Below are 18,964 nucleotides of genomic sequence, written 5' to 3'. Positions count from 1 at the left end.
CCCCTGAAAAGTGCAAATGTACCCCTCGGGGTACATGTACCCCAGGTTGGGAATGTCTGGTGTAGACTCTTGTCTTGTCACGTGTCAGAAGTTATAGGTTGTCAAATTATTCGACTGTTCAATAATGGTATGAAGCAAACGGACATTGCCTGAATAGTATGGTACCTCCAGTGTACTGTATCTAGAATCCTGAAACGTCATCGGACTACAGGAAACATTGTTCCATGAAAGTCTACTGATAGACGCCGAAAAACTACTGCCGGAGATGACCGCATTTTTATCAGGTCGAAAGAAGTCTTGCATCACCTTACGACAGAAATGGCATGAACACATTCATTCCAAGGTACCCAGAAGAACAGTGAATAGGAGACTGGCCAAACAAGGTAATTTTGTAAGAAGAGCCGGAAGATTGCTAACCACAACCCTAAACGAGCTACTTAGCTGAGTTGTAGCGCCTTCTAGTGACGAGTTGGGATGAAATCACGGCGGATTACATCAATAACCTCATCTACAGAATGCCACATCACCTTTCGGAGGTTATTAGAGTACAAGGAGGACCAACCAAGTACTGAATGTTTAATATGGACTGATATAAGGTTACAGACCAATTTATAATAAGTTGGTGTTATATTTTGTCATTGTATATGTCTTGGTAAGGTTTTGTTGTCATAGGTAAAATGCTGAATGACACATCTTTCTACAGGTGTCGAAAAAAAATTGTTTGCTGTTCTAATAAATCGTTCATGATATCAATAGAACCAGTCTTATTATACAAATTACATAAGTAGATGTTTAATAGAACATGCATTTCTCAGTTTGACAGTACTAAGTGTATTTGTATTCCATCTTAATGTTAATGATCTTATTTGTTACAAAATGTGCATACATTTTGGCCAAGACTGTAGTAATCTACATAGCCAATTGGTCTAGCATACCACTTACTGTTGGTGACTCATGTTACAATTTATTTCAGCTTGATATAGCATACTACATTTAACTGTCTAGTACGTAACTCTTGATATTGCTGTTTAGCCAACCTTTATTCTTTATTTATGCTTGAACTAATGTACTATTCTTGACCGGTTTAACATACTATTCTTTATTTCTGCCTAATAGTATACCACTACCGGATGCCGTTTGCCAAGTATATAACTTTCGATTTTCACTAGTTTTAACATATTATTGTTAATTGTCGCTTGTTTCAACACACTAGTTTTCATAGCTACTTGGTTTGCTATATAACTTTTGATTGCCACTCGGTCTATTGTACTGCCCTTGACTGTTGTTTGGGCTAGTGTATAGATAAATGAGTACATTATATTGAAACAATTTTGAAGCCTGATACAGTCTGTGTCGCCACTCTTCCTGACGACCGTGGTTCTTGCAGCGGTTCTAAAAACTTTATAAAAACATGATAATGTCGTGTCCAAATCACACAATACTTCTCTGCACACTTTCGAAAATCCATCTAGTGTACGACAATAACAGTTTCCCAGTGCCAGTTACAACAGTCTGATTGCACATAAATCTATAGGCTCTGCGTCCAGCGACTTTATCCGTCGGTCTTCCTATGGAATAACATGAGTCCCATTTCATTCTCCAACTGTTTGAGGTATACGACGGTTGAACTGATATGTCGTGGAAGCAGCTCGCTTAGCTTTTTTAATCATTACTTTGCGTATTGTTGCCTGGGTTCATGGATTCTCATCCGTTACAAGAGGGCATATTTTGCTTACCATAACATAGATACGGCTTGTTGCGAGTCTCTTTATGAATGGTCCTGGTGCTCCAAATGGATTAATATTGCATTGTTTTCCAATGCCATTACGCACAAGGAATATCCCCTTCTTGTAAATTTTTATAAAATCTCAACCTGAACTCATCTTTATGATCCAAATGTAAGCATATTTTTAGTCAGAAAGAGCTGTTACATAGCCTTCCTTATTAATTATTTACTAATGTATCATTGCTATACAATAATAAGATAGTTGAACAGCTATAGTGCTACAGAAATCATAAGATCAAGCGGTTGCTAATTGGTAACTAGCATTTAGTGATAAAATAATGATTCGACTTAGGTGTTACTAACCAGTTACTAACTAGTGATATCCGCTTGGTACGTCCTTTTCATAAGTAGTATACTACTCCTTTTAATCGCCAATATCTTGTTATAGTTTTGATTTAATAATTGTATATTTTATTAGCGCTTTCATTTAATATACTACTTTTCAATACTTAGTTCAATATACGCATTTCTGGCTATTTATAGAACTAACTATTGTTACCACGTTCTAAATATTTCATTTGAGTACCGGGTGTTCTACTAAAAAGAAAAAAAGAAAAGAAAAAAAAAGAGAATGTCATATGCATATTTCTATAACACTTTAATTGATGAAGATATATGTTGTCAAGCCTCAGTGTTAGTTTCACATATTTCGTTGTTGAAATTTCATATAAATATAATATTGGTTACAGTTCGACCTTTGGTTAAAAGCAGACTACATAGCTCGTTGATTTTACAGACAGTAACCGTAAGTAAAACTTATTCTCCGATAAAATAACAATATACGTCCTTTATCAAGTGCCAGCTGCAACTTAATCTTATCTTACGAAAAGAGGTATAGAAACAAGATTTATATAGACTCATGCAGCTGTTCTATGCTGCACATGCGTATATTAGAAGTGCTAAAAGCTATAACAAAAGCAGGTGTTGCTACAGGCGATGAGAAGAGTTTTTTATTTACAGTGGGAAATATATGATTTTTAAACTACTAATTGCTTTTTTTTTGTATTTTTAGACGTCTTACGAGAACAACTGATTATATTTTTAAAGGTTGCTATTAAACACAGTTTAAGACAAAGAGATTTACGAGTTTTTACTACATTGTTTTAACCTGGAATTAGTGGTTAGGACACTAAACTCGCAATATGCGGGTCGCGGGTTCGAATCCCTTCACCAAACATCTTCAACCTTTCAACCATTGGGTCATTATAATGTGATGGTCAATCCTTCTCTTCGTTGGTAATAGAGTTGGCCGTGGATTGTGTTGACTACATCCTCTAGTCTATCACTTCCAAATTAGTAACATGTATTCTACTATTAAAGCAAGATGAAAAACTTTTGCTGTTACATTCTTAAGTCTTCTAACCAATAACTATGTGTAGTTGAATGGTAGAATAAAACTTCTTAGGCTGAGTATGCTTCTCTCTCTCATTCATATTATATATTTTCTTCAGTTCTGGTTTTTGTTTGTTTGTCGAATTTCGCGCAAAGCTACTCGAGGGCTATCTGAGCTAGCCCAGAATTTCATGTAAAGCACTTGGTTGAACACACATCTAAAGTTTGAGTACAATCTTTAGAGCAAAAATCATAAGCCATGGTTAACACAATAAATAATGGAGAAATATTTTTTTTATAATTTGTACGAAATATATAAATCGTGATTTTTTTTCTCGTGTCGATTTATCAGAATATATATCCCTCGTAGATTTTATCAGAGTATATCACTCGTAGATTTTATCAGAGTATATCCCTCGTAGATTTTATGAGAGTATATCACTCGTAGATTTTTATCAGAGTATATCTCTTGTAGATTTTCTCATAAAGATATATTCATCTTTTACTTTTGAGTAATATTAATATTTTGTTGACCATTGTAATAAATTCTTATGGTTTAAAGACCAAAAGCTGGAGAAGCAGTAAAAACATAGGTCTAAAATTTATGATAACAAAATCACTTAAACTGCAAATGTTTTTCACATTCTTCTTAAGTTATCTATTTTGTATTCTGAATCTGAAATGAACAGGTTTTGTAAAAAAATAAATAAAAAAACACCTGCGGTTTATACGATTTTCATCATAAATTCTAGGTTTATTGTTATTAATTATTTTACTTTCCGAAAGTAATACCTTTATTATACTTGGCAACCACTTGTCAGATGCTGAAGCAGTAGCCCTTCGGAAACTCCTGTAAACCTTAATTTATACTGTTTCTTCCGCACTGCTTTCGCATAAAATGTAATACAGTAACTCTCTGGATTATCTCCGTTATATGTTAGACTTTATCTATCAATAACTGTTACTATGCTAAATGCCAAATAACTATTTCGAATTCACGAGAAGGATATAAAACTACCGCTACTGCTATAAATAACAATATGTTTTATTATAGTGCCTGAAAAATTATTTTTGATTTTATATATTTTACAAGTAATTTGTTTTACATCCTTTAGATAATATCAAAGTGATTTGTTAATCATTAAGTCTAATGGATGGTGTAGCAGATATACAGAGGAAACAAAACGCCTCTCTAGATTCCACAAAAGTCGGAAAGCATAGTAATATAGCAGTTGTAGCTTCATACGAAAAGCAAGAATTATCAATGGCCACATGGGGTCAATCACCCCTCGGATGATAGATACTAGTCTATCAATACACCATAATTTGTGGCTGAAAGTCATAAAAGACAACATAACTACCGGTCTTTAGTCAGTTGCTTGGGGAGAAATATATTTCCAGATTGTGCTGTATTATTCAGGTTTAATTGTTATCTACTAGGAGACAGCAGTTTAAGGAAGTTAAACCCCAACTTGATAATCGCTCCAATTGCAAAACACAGTTATATTAAAACAAATGGAAGTAGATGTGGGCCAGAAAAAAACAGTTGAATATATTATTGGTTTCCTACTTAATTCGTCATGCGAGTTCGGAAAAATTGATTAATTCTGCTACCAAAATTTTGGAAGTGGAAGTGACGTCTACTTTAAATTTCTGCCCGTTGCCAGATCAGTAATTTTCGTGAAACAGGTTAGGTTAAGTGTTTTTCATCTTTTAAACCACCCAATCCTTGAATCTCGTCAAATTGAAAAAAAAAGTACTATTTCGATACTTGTTCATTGTGTCCCATTTTTATGCGTTAGTCCAACTTGTTTTAAAATAAAAGCTTACATAATATCCTTGTTTTTACTAAACACTGCATCAATAATTTGTCATAATTTGGACCACATATCTTGCACTTTCTTTAAATGTCTACGCATCGTGAAGAACTCTCGGCAATTTACGAGAAAAAATAAATGGGATAGATTTGTTCAATGTATATATATTGTTGATATGATCCAACTTTTCCTTTCAAACTTATTCAAGTATGAGATGGCAAGGTACCATAGTTAGTGAGCGCAGCTGTGTACAAACTCAGTAGTGTAAGGATCAATTCATTAGGGTTTATCTTACAGTGAACTAATGCCTCTCTATGTGTTTTAATGTACATCACTTTGTCTATTGTCTATATGTGGTAAGGTACATCCCTATGTCTACTCTATATGTTTTAATGTGCATCCCTATGTCTACTCTATATGTGTTAAGGTAAATCCCTATGTCTACTATATATGTTTTAATGCCCATCCCTATGTCTACTCTATATGTGTTTTAATGTACATCCCTATGTCTACTCTATATGTTTTAATGTACATCCCTATGTTTACTCTCTTATGTGTTAAGATACATTCCTATGTCTACTCTCTATATGTTTTACTTTACATCACTATATCTATCTGCATGTCTCTTAATCTGTCTATCCATTTTCCATTGTTTTGACTTTATGTTTGTCCCTTTGCACCTACACGTTCCCTCTTCAATAGAAAGAGGAATAGATAAGGTAAGAGGCAATAGCTATAGAATTAGTTTCACATTTCTGTTTACATGTTGTAACTGCTGTATAAGACAAGTAGAGAACAGTAATATAATATATTAATTATAACAGTTTGTTTCTATTCTTCGCATAATCTGGCGGTGTACTGGTATACTGTACTGGTACAGTTGATACAGTAGCTGAAAAACATCTGCACAAAAATATATGTGTCTCAGTGTCTTTGCCATGCGGAAGGCATACCTGGAAAATTAATTCAGTTCACCAGCGTTAGCTGGCAGACCTTTTAAAATAGGATGAACAGATAGAAAGGGCGGCAGTTATCACTTAATGAAAGATTACTGAGATACGCGGAACGGAACTCAGGCACCTGACCGGAATAAAAATTATGAACTACGTATGCAGGCAATAAAAACATATTAAACAGAAAGAAACTTTGGAACAAAATCGTACCACTTGTTCGAGAGATACGCCATTCTCAAGTCCAGCACGTGAATATCGAGCTCCAATAGTCATTAAAGAAATACAATCGTTAAAAGACTGGGACAAGTCAGTGTAGAGATAGCATACAATATTAGCACTGCAAATAAATGATTGCATCGTCCAATGTCACTTAATTTATGTGAATATGTATAAGAGGAAGTCTTAAGCGGACACACAACCATGGTATATATTGGTGGGGTGTAGACATATGGATGTTATTGTACAGCGAAGTAGGCTTAGTTTCCAACATTTTGGTACCAAGAAAGTGAACTAATTGGTTGGGTACAACACATCCAAAATTTTATTGGTTCGTGTGATATTGTTTTTAAGGGGTTCGTTATCCTCATATTCGTCTTAAACTCTGTGTCGCATTGAACATAGAAGCCACGATAATTCACCAGACCGTTTATCGTATTACTAGTTCGCGTGGCACGAACGGACGTACTCTCAAGCATTTTACGCACGGGACAGGAAGTTGTTAGGTAGTAGACTGTTTAAAGTACCCATGCAAATCAATCGCTGTTTGATAGGTCATTGTTAAGTTCACTTAGTACTTCCTGTTTGTATGATATCTTAGAAATTATTAGCTCCCTTTGTTCCCGAAACCACAGTTCAGCCTGAACAGATAGATATCTGCCACAAACTCACCGATCATCAATTTATCTCCAACTCTTATATATATGAATTTGCACACTGTTCATAACATATATACCACTCGTAGATTTGTAAATAATCCTTATAAGTCACATGGAAATTGAAAATACACACACACACACCCATATATATATACATATATTAGCTAAGACACATGATTTGTGTTTTGAATGCGCTAAACTTTAAAAGTTTTTACCATTTTGTATGTATTTTTTGTAATATTTGGTATTCACAACAAAGTTCATGAGCCACGAAGTTGTGTGTTTTCTTAGAATGCTACATTCAGCTGTACTCCACTAAGATAAATACTTGATATTAGATTGGTCAAAAAAGAAAAAGCTTTCTTATTATAAATATACAAGTAAAAGTACCCGTCCCCAGTGATGGAAAAAGTTTAAGTTAATCTAGCAAAAGTACCCTTCCCCAGTGACATGAAAAGATTAAGTTAATTTATCACCTTAAATTATTTCATGGACTTTTAAAAGTTTAATTATGTTGCATTATTGGTTTCACTCAGAGTCAAAGCTTTGAACTACTTATACCGTCCACCGCGAATAGTAATTGTTGAGCATTTCAGTCATGCTAAGAGCCGCTCAACAATAACATACCATAAATCTACGTTTTTAGTTTTTAAGCTACGTTACATTTTGAAATATGAATGTTAGTGTGATTAATTCCTAACAAGTTAGTGTAGAATATCCTGCTTGCGAAAGAAAATTTGGCATCGACATTTATTCATAGCTGTTCTCCCGTCATTTCAAAAGTGAATGTTGAGCTTTGCCTGCGTGCGTAGCTTTTCAACATACACCACATTTCGCAATATATATAATATTTATCTTATTTAAATGTTGATATTGTAATTAATTTTAATATTCTAGTGTCCACGAAGAAAAGTAACGCTACTATATCAGTCGGGTTAAACTTCCAAAAACTATAATTATATTTAACAAAATTAAGTATTTTCTGATTTTAATTGTATCAAATATATCATACACCTTAAAGGATTATAAATTCCACCAGATGATCCGTACGTACAGATAATCCTTAATAAATGTACAAATTTAATCTAATCTTCTATACAGTTCTTTTGCAGATCAGGCGTCAGTTTACAGACTTATAATGCTAAACACCGGGGTTTGATTCCTCGCAGTATATAAAGCGCAGTTACCGCTTTTTTTGTAGCTTTGCGCTAAAAACAAGCTTTTATAAATCATATTGACTAAACCTCTACTTCAATTAAAGTTCTATGAAAAGATTAAATGTTTGAATTAAAATTTCGAAAATAAGAATTTTTGATACTTGATAATACATTCAACGGATAATTTGAGGAATACTTCGTTAGTGTGTAGAAATTACTAATTTGCATCGGTGATATTATTTATGCTATATATGATATTACCTCTGTTATGAATGATATTATCTGTGTTTTATATGATATTATTTATGCTATATATGATATAATCTGTGTTATATATGATGTTATCTGTGTGATATATGATGTTATCTATGTTATATATGATATCATCCACGTTATATAGGATGTTATCTATGTTATATATGATATTATCTATGTTATATATGATATTATCTGTGTTATATATGATACTGTCTACTTTATATATGATATTATCTATGTTATGTATATAATACTATCTGTGTTATATATGATACTGTCTACTTTATATATCATATTATCATAATATACGTCCCATTCACTTCATCATTCCTGTACTGATATTTCAACATTTTCTTAGTAGCAAGTCTTCGTACTAGACTGAACACATTTATAAATTAAATATATATATTTTTCAAAATTATATTACAGTAGTTTCTTATAGTCTAGGATTGGACAGCGTATGTTTTCAATATTTTTAATAAGCATAATTTATAGTTTGGGAAAGATTTTTTGTTAGTGGGAAGGTAAGAAGATGTATCTGAATGCACCACGCAAATGAATAACCTCACATATTTTAGCCAATGAGTCATCTTAAAACTTGTTTAATTATAATTAACCAATGAAAATTTAATTATTTTCGTTTTTGTGTCATGTCGCTAAAAATTCACTTTAAGTCTATGTCAGTCTTTTAAACATTCTTCTCATGTTTGTGTCTGAAGCTCTTTCTGTAGATATTTTTCTTCTTTGACAACCAGTCTCAGTCACATCTGTTACGCAAGGACTTCTTGAGCGTGTTTGTGCAAACGTTTGTGGTTCGTTGACCTTATAAAGATCAGCTCAGCTGTGGTCAGTACCGGGGTAACTTAAGATTGTCCCCCGTGTTTTGTTTTCTCACGTGACTTTCCTTTTATAATTGCTCTTTGAGAATGTGAAATATGTCAGGTAAATAAAGTTTCACAGGCACAACTAAACTGAGTCAGAATATGGGAAGTTTCTCAATAGGTGAGTGTGCGATTTATTTTCAGTGAACCATTCTATTAGAAGGAAATGAGCCACTTCTCACCTAGTCACCAACCTTCTTTCAGCAAATTGTTCTGATAATTATATGGCATAATGATTATTAGTATAATCAACTTTTTGATATATAGTCAGAAAAAAAGTATTAAAAACAGGTTTGTTTTGTTTCGGATATTCGCCCAAAGTTACACTATGATTATCGGCTAGGCGTCCCTAATTGAACTTATAGACTAAAGAGAATACAGTTATTTAACATCAAACCTTGCCTACTCCTGAGATACTCTAATCGAATAGGCTCTCCAGTGGCACAGCGGCATGTCTGCGGACTTACACCGCTAGAAACCGGGTTTCAATACCTGTGGTGGGCAGAGTACTGATAGCCCATTGTGCATATTTGTGCTTAATTCCAAACAAACAAACAAACTAATCGAATAATTAGATTTGACTGTCACTCTTATAATGCACACATGATTCCTAACTAAGGAGCGCAAAACGTAAAGGTTCCAATCAAGAGGGTCACGCAACAAAACTTTCAATGCAGAATATATCACAACGATTTGATTAATTTTTTTTTATTTACTGGATGTCTTGGTCCAGTGGTATCGCGCCACACTGTATATCCCATTGCCCAATGTTCACGTTTCGTTAAAACAAAAATAAAAATTCGTGTTTATGTGAACAGTACATAATCTACAACCAACATAAACCTCCTATGAATAGTCAAATTTCTAAACTATCCTCATTGCTACATCCACGAAAATAAGAACGATGGTGTGAAATGTTTTGTAAAGTTTCTAAAAGTAGTCACCTACAAAGACGTAGAATTGCTAATAGCAAAATAAATTCAATAAGTTAAATATATTGCTTATTTGTTTCAGAATGTCCGCACAAAACTACACAAGGGTTATTTGTGCATAGCCGCCCTTAATTTTGAGCTTCTAGACTGAAAGAAAGGTAGTTAGTCAACAGCCCCCACCGCTAACTCTTGGGCTATTTTATCTGATTAAATAGTAGGATATGGCAACGAACCGCGATCTATAAATCCTCCGATTCACCGTCCGAGCACGCTAAACACTAAGCCACGCCTAGCTCAATAAAGCTTTTATTACTATTATTTTAATTTTCGACAAATAGTTCAAGAAAATAACCGATTAAAATAGGATATCCCTTGGAAGAAAAAAAAAGCTCAATTGAAATTTATTTTCAAACGCTTTATAGTGATATATTTGTATAAGATAACCTGGTGATTGAGTGTTGTTTTTTTAACCGCGGCGATATTTTCATTAATTAGAGAGATAGAAAGACAAGAAAAGTTATTGAACCACGATTAAAAAAAAAGTAGATGGGAAAAAAGGGGCGGGAAACATAAAGCAAGGAGATGGGCAAATGTAGATTATGCTTTATCCAGCCTTCGCCTTCTTTCTGAATGGGGCTATTCGTTGTGAAGAGTCACGTAGGGCGTCGTCCCTCGGAATGCGTTTGTCTCATGCACGACGCTTTTGGGTCAATGCAAAAAATGCTGCTTGGACTTTAAAAAGTGCGCTGAGCACGTGAACACCACATTGAGTTGCTATATATCGAAATGAATTTAAAGCAGGTCTACCTTAACTGTCTGAAAAGCTTTTTTTACTACAGAATTTCCTAAGTAGAGGGCGAGATGGTCTAGAAGCCTTTTAGAAATGCACTTACCGAATGTTTGGCAGCACGTAAGGTATAAAGAACAGAAAAGAATAGAACAGAAGAAGAAAGAGGTTGAGCTATATTTCATGGTCGGTCTACATGTAAAAAAAGTACATACACATATATTCATACAACATATATATATATATTGCTCATAAAAAATACGAGCCCGTGATTTATACCAGAAGTAGAAAAAGGTTTAAGCAGAAAAGAAAAAGTGTATTTAGAAAAAAATGAAGAAGAGTATTACTAAAGTGTTATATAGAGTTAACAACTAAAACATTATCAAATAGATTCCAGCCTCATGTAATAGTGTTATATATGTCGTTGTTTTTCAGATTCTTATCTACATGGATTGAATGCTAATGAATACTAATTATAATGTACTCATGAAATTAGATAGGAGGAGTGAGATGAAAAATTATCTATTAGATTTCAATGTAGTCAATCATTAAAAAACAAAAAACAAACATGTTTGTAATTGCCTGACCAACAAAAGTAATGTTATAAATCCCATTGAACACTTCACTGCAAACGACGTCACCATCTTAACCCACGAAGCATCACCAACACTGATGTTGCACCGACTAAGAAATGGGCTAATATTCCCTGTAACTGCATCTGCTGACTGATCAAAAGTATGCTGAGAAAATACAAAGACTGTATCAATGTCAGGAAGGACAGAAGCATACTCGTTGTGAGAGTTTCTTTCTGACAAATGTGATCATTTTAGACAAGCTGATCCAGCCAAGTAATAACACTGACCACTTGGAACTTGAGGTCACTCATATTGATTAGCTCAATTATCAAAGGTCATGTTGCTTATCAACTCAGTTTTACTTTTGAAATGAGCCTGACCTTAAGTATCATAGTGATCAGCTCTGTTACCTAATCGTCTTCAATGTTTGGTTGATTGTTTGTAATTAAGAACAAAGCTACACAAAGGGGTATCTGTGCTCTGCCAATCACGTCTTCAATGTTAAGTGCTTAAGTTGAAATCTATTTTATTTTTAAGTTCCGCTATCTCGAGCTCTAGCTACTGTTTTTCTTCTTGTATTTGATTTTGTTAAAATGTTCTACTTTCTTGTTTCGGTCTAATTGTTGTCAGTAAAACTAGTGTTTATTTAGTGTAAAGTTGCCCCTGTGTTTTCTCTTTCCTGCACTAAGCACCACTTTTAACCTATGTCAACTAAGTCATTCGAACCTCCTATCGTTTGATAACAAACTCCTCTGCCTGTCGGTGTTCCCTAGACAGGAATATCACAATGTATGCCCTACAGTGGCTCAATGGTAAATCTCTGGACTTATGATGCTAAAAATCGGGTTTCGATACCCGTGATGGGCACAGCACAAATAGTCCATTGTGGAGTTTTGTGTTCAACAAAAGAAAACAATAACAGTGTAATTCAGTACTTCCAGCTTATATAAACAAACAATTTAAATATATTTAGAAGTAAAATGAAATTGAAACTCCCATTAATATAATAAAATATTTATCCAGTTCATATACAGTTTATAACACCTAAACAATTATCAAAAGTTACAGCATAGCCTTTGTTTAAACCAGTGTGTAAAATCTCAACACAGTTTCGGTTAGAAATGGGTTTTCACACAGTTTTTGTTTCAGAAACATGGACAATTTATTCTGGTATTTTCTTCCTTAAAGTACATTATTTTATTAAAATGAATAATCCTGATAGTATGTTATTACACATTATCCTTCACCAGGATAAAGTTTGATCCGATTGCACCCACCTAAAGTCATACGGCTGGGTTCAATACCATATCAGTTTGAATCTTTAAACACTAACTCCTTTCCTTAGAAAAACCACTGATGTATGCACATGCCATGATTGAATTACCACTGAAATGGTCATATTTACCTCTGGCTTTCTAGATACAAACCCATAAGTCACTGAGAGAAATATACGTTTGTTCAGCACAGATACCAAATGGTGTTGTCTCTATTTTGGTAATCTCGAAAAATCTCCAAGCGAAATTATCAGTTTGTGGGGCTAAAGAAGGTTTTCTCGTTCTTAAACTAGATACATTAAGCTCGTTTCTGAAAGTATAGTCTCTAGCAATCATTCCAGTTATTGTTCTGGTATGTATATTGCATCCATGGTCAGTGGATTGATAATGTATCCCTAACACCTATGTTGGGCAGATAGAGGTCAATATGTGGCGTGGTTGGTCTCTAATGTATGTACCAATAGCTTGAAATTATGTTTACAACTTTCTCACTAAGTGTTTTCTTACACCAACATTTCTCCATGATTGTATAGTTTCAATAATTGAATATCTATAATTGTATATTTCTGCCAGTTTCAAACAATTGTAAGACAATAATAACTAAAACAAAGGATATCAAGTCTGATGACGGAATGGACTACTATGTTTTCACCATAGCAAATAGCATGTACAAAATGCGTCAAGACAGGACGCTTGAGAAGTGCATGTAACTGTGTACAACGACCTACTTGGTTCTGGGATTTCTTGAAGAACAATTTTCAGACCGAAGTAGATGTTTGATCCTTTATTTTTGTGATTTATTGTATTAAATGACACAATACAAGTATATATAGTAATGCTAATGTTAAAATAGGTATAATGAAACTTGTATATATCTATATGTTGTGTTGTTTTTGTTTCTCTAGAGTGAGCTACAATTCGTATATAATTTTCTATAGGATGATTACGATATGTTTTCCTCTGGCTGTGCTTGTGAGTTTTAAAGCTGTTTTGTGCATTTCCATTGAATGTTGTTAGTAAGTGAGCGTTCGTCTCGTGTTCGTCGGCTAAGTTGGTTTGAAGGAAGCCAGAATGTACCTCGCCATTTGAATGAGAAAGCATATTTGTTCACGTTGTTTGTAGGCGTTGACAGACCCCCCTCTCTTTCTTCCATCCTAATTCTAATTCTATGGCTATCACGAAATATGATAGGAGTCGTACTAAATCCTCCCATGTATAGGCTCGTTTTACTTGTTGGTAGCGAATAAACAAAGAGTTGCGCTTCCTGTCCTGAATAACAGACTTATGAAAGATTTGGACTTAGTCATATTACTTACAAATAAAGTTATAACCAGCTCATACCAGTCGTAGTACAGTTTTCAGTTTGTAATACAGGTAGATTTCCCTGACAAAAACACCTCTATTTCTTTTTGTTCTTTTTCAAAACGCAAGCATGGTAGTAAATCGGGACTTCACAATTGGAGAAGAAAATTTTGTGCTTTGTGATAATCTCCACTAGCATACAAATAACATGTTCTTAAAAACGCCGAATCAAAATGACTTGTTCAGAAGATACATGTAAATCGCCCCCCAGTGACACAGCGGTATGTCTGCGGACTTACAACGCTAGAATCCGGGTTTCGATACCCGTGGTGGACAGAGTACAGATAGCCCATTGTGTAGCTTTGTGCTTAATTACAAACAAACAAACATGTAAATCGCTGATCTATTATAAATAGTGAATATGTAAGTAAAAAACGTGAATGATAGATATTTTCCAAATTGTTGCTTGAAAAAATACCGGTAAAGTATTATTTAGAATAAGTATCCTATAAAATATAATTAATTTCCCATTAGAGAAAAATGTTGATCATAAATATGTATATTCAAGAAAGATTAACAACTTTTTTTTTAAGTAATATGTAGAAATTGTGCATGTTCTTTTGGGGCCGGGCTTGGAATAATGGCTAATGTGCCATACCGTTTAAGTACGTCGTTGAAAACGCGCTACACACTTTGAGCTGTGAGCGCATTATGAAAGTGGCAAGTTTGTTATTTGGCTTATTATAGGAGGCGGGTGGTGTTGCTTACTGGTTTCCATCCTCTTGTCAGCATTTTAGAATTATGGACGACTGTGTTTGAACCTTGTGTTTTCTGACGTAGCCCTTTAGCCCATTTCCCATGTGTCTTATAACGTGTCATTCAATCACAGTGTCACAATACCAGGTTTATGGCACGTAAGTTTGAAAACGGTTAAAAAATTTAAGTCTTATATGATAAAAACAGTGAGAGCATTAGGAAATTAGAAAAGTAATATAAAAAAATCTAAAAACCGAATCAAGAACATGTTATACAATTTCAAAAACACAATTATGAATGAGAGAGGAAAATATTAGTTAGAACACCAAAATCGTCATCAGGTTTTGTAGAGATTCTTAAGAAACAGAACCGAAAAACATGACAGGAAATAAGAAATAGGAGAGCACAGCCAAAGTTGTTAGTGACAACTTAAGGCAGAAGAAATCTACAGAAATATGCTGAAAGATGTTGTTAATGCTATGATCAATGGCTTCTAAGAAATATGCAGGCTTCTTTAGTTGAGTCAAAAGATAGAGGGCTTACAGCTGCTCTACAAAGTTCTGATGATAAGGTTTTCACGGTACCATAACACATACAGATGAAAAGCTTGTCTCACTACTAAAGGTTATGACTATAACTTTGACTTAAAACTGGTACTGGTATCGGATCAGTTTGTATGATTGATATTTAAGTCTTTTATGACGCTCATTCATTTCCCTAAAACTTAACTCAAACTTTCTGGTGCATAGGGGCTGAAACAGATATTTAAACCTTTTACAACCATGGTTTTATATGGTGAAGAAACTATACAGCAATACTCTACGTAACTGCAGTTACTTTTTTAATCATATGATATATTAAAATGCTTCCACTTTCCAAACTCATTAAGAAATCAATTACTTATAATGGTGGAGTACCGTGGAACGAATATTAGGCTCAACTTGAAAATAACTCCGAATGCACAGATGAAATAATATATACTCCGCGAATCTGAACATACCAGTCTTAATAAAGATACTGAGAAATTTATCATCTGCAGGTTTGAGCGATTACCAGTTATTGTTTCCATTCGTTTTGAAAAGGATCTCAAGAAATAGATGTTAATAGTCAAACTCAAAAGTAAAGTAAAAGAGTAGAGTATTCCAGAAAATATCATCCAAAGCTAATAAACAAAGGATTTACAGTGAAAGATAGCAGCAACGTTGGTCAATGAGGATCTTACCTTCACGAGGAGAGTCAAGAATACCAACAAAATCAGTCTAGAGTGAATCAAGCTGAAGTTCTAGAAATGACTTTGTGAAACAGTGAATTTATTTTGGGCTAACAATAGCTACTGTTCACAAATCAATATCTATTTATTAGTGTATTCACTTCAGCATTTTGTACAGAAAATGGGAATATGCAAGAGGTCTCAAAGAACAGTTTTAGTTAGTTTCACCTAAACTTTTCCAATTGAAAATAATAATCTATTACAAATAGAACATGTGAAGTAACTTACAATATTATAGATTTGACCACTAGAAAGAGTAATGTTAAGTCTCATGCCCATTACCAATGTCAAGTACTGGATTATATATTATACACAAAATGATAGTTATTTACTATTTAGCAAATGTCTGTTGTACTTATAATGTACAAAGCCAAGAAATTGAAACGATCCCACAGTAGTTTGTCAATGAGTTCTTATCGAGATGTATAACTTCATTCTCATTAAGGATGACACTCAAATCTACTTTCTTTATTAAAATATGTAAAATTTTGAAAATAATGAAAATGGAGAAAATAACCTTCCGTCCTTCCTCAGATGGAATTGTAGAATAGTTTTTCAATGATAAACTAGCTAAGTTGAAAGGTGCATGGCAGTACAGCTACTTTCATTGGACACAGAATATTGGAAAACGTCATATCCGATAGATCATACAGAGGCAGAGTTTTGTAGGCGATGACCGTTAGTAGGATTGCTAATAATTGTGGCCATACTGCCTAATCTCCTAGAGGTAAACCCCTTGGATGGTAAAATAAGTCTTGACATGCTTGAGGATATTATGATATTGCAATTTATGGAAATACCTTTTAGCCATTCTAACTCGTTAGGCAGCAACTGAAGAACAAAATTGTTCTCAAGTCACATAGTTTTCCAATACACTGACTTTTAGTACCCCTACAAAGACTTAAAATAATGCAAACAAATAAATGCCTGTACTGTCAGTACGTAGAAACAGTCAAACACTGTTTCTATGATTGTGCATGTGTAAACGCATTTTGGAGAAAGGTTTCAAATAGGTTTAAAATCAGAGGGATAGATTATACTACTCTCTTGTTTAATACACCAATACCTGTCAATAATACACACAAATGTTCTTTTCTTTTCCTGGTGAGTGAATTAAAATATCAGATCTGGTCCGCGAAATGTAAAGCTGTGTTTGAAGAAAAAAAAAGAAAGTGTTCCGGTGGTGATGAAGAAGGTAAGAGCCAACATCAGAATAAGAATAAAGTTAGACTATCTTCGTCTAACAGAAGAAGAGATGAACTCCGAGACTGTTCCAGCAAAAATCAGGTTTATAGATCTAACGTTTTGAGGAGCAAGAAACTCACTATGTCGTCGCAAGCAACAGTCATTAACTTCAAGTGGTCGACGAGAGAGAGGACCGGCCACCTCTGGAGATGAAAGCCTGGTTAGTGAGTGTGTTTGTATACTTGGCCTGCACAGGTGCTGGGACAAATGGCTCGTGGACAGTAATATCAGTGACTTTGACTATGCAGGTCAAGCTGTGTTTCGTGAATCCCAAAAGTGTATCCTATTTCTTTAAGTCATTGTAGAAAAGTGTAAGAAAAAGGAAACCCGAAGACAGAAGTTGTAAGATCGGGAGAGTAAAGGATTACAAGGTAAGTATTTTTGTACTAATATATTGTACTGACTCTAGCCGCAGAGTTAGGTGGAGACAAGCCTTACTCTCTTCACACAGTAAGGGTATAACTAAACTAGTTAGTGTGTTGACTGAATTGAAGGACCGGTGACTGGCTTCACGAGATGGAGTCTGGAAGCCCAGTCCTGGAGTTTGGAGAGAATTCTTTGACACTTACTCTGCGGGAGTCGACACCTCTAGAGATAACTCGGAGTTTATATTCCTTGTATGGTTGATTGTTGGGTTGAGGCTTTTCTGTGTCTTTGGGGTTTGGGAATACGGTAGAGTAGTGTCCTTGGAGGTTGACTGTGCGGGGGGTGAAGGTTTCTAGTGATCAGGAAGGCCTCATGTACTTGCGTATTTCTGATAAAGAGTACATATTGATGCTAGGGGTCGAACTGAACTCGGAGCTTACACTCCCGGCATGGTTGATTGTTAGGTTGATATTTTACTGTATATCCTGGGGCTGTGAGTACAGCGGTGAGTCTTTGATGTTTTACTGTGGTAAGGAAGTTAACTCTTTGTACAAGGGAAAACTTCCAATGCTGAAATATCTCTGTTCCTCTCCCTTATTTTGGTTTATTGGGCTGGAAGAATCACAAAAGTACGAGTTGCGAGTTGGGTCTGTACCTGACTCTGAGAACTATGGGTAATGGTTTAAATTCTGGATATAAGGCGAGAGTTGTCAGTTACCGTGTACCGGCAGTTAAATTAGCACTTAGAGTTAAAAATTTATCGCCATGGACATATGTGTTAGTGTTTAAGGTAAAGTTTTAAAAATGTATGAGTTGTCACAGTATAGGGTACTGCAGGATAACGAAGTATCGCTACATCCCCAGTATCTACAATGCTTAGAGAAAAAATCTGTGGGAAGATGACGAGTTAAGTAGGTTAAGTGTAGGAACATTTTAGGTAGGAATGAGTAAATCTTGTTACCCACAGAAACACGTAAATGCAGGGTGCAAAAACAAGACTTAGCATGCCTGTCTTTTACACTTAAATATTCGAGTCAACTTTACTGAACTATTTAACTGTAAATGAATCGTAAAACTTTGCATGGAATGAAAGAAGAGACTATCAAATGAAAATAGTCCTACAAAATGAAATATTGAAACAGATTCGAGAGAAACAACAGCAAAAATAAAGAGATAGATATGGTGATGGAAATACATTAAGTGATAATAGTTCCAAAGAAAGTGAGAGATATACTGAATTTGATGACTTTTAGAATAATAGAATACGAAATGAAAGCGAATGTAGCATGTGATGTTACAACAAAATAGTATATGGTTTTTCTCTTACCTATAGTCCGGAATGTTAATATTGAAACAGTAGAAAGCATAAAGATTAATAAGTAGTATATGATTTGTTTG

Source organism: Limulus polyphemus, unplaced genomic scaffold, assembly GCF_000517525.1.
Source record: "Limulus polyphemus unplaced genomic scaffold, Limulus_polyphemus-2.1.2 Scaffold325, whole genome shotgun sequence".
Taxonomy (NCBI): Eukaryota; Metazoa; Arthropoda; class Merostomata; order Xiphosura; family Limulidae; genus Limulus; species Limulus polyphemus.
This window is presented reverse-complemented; position numbering follows the sequence as displayed.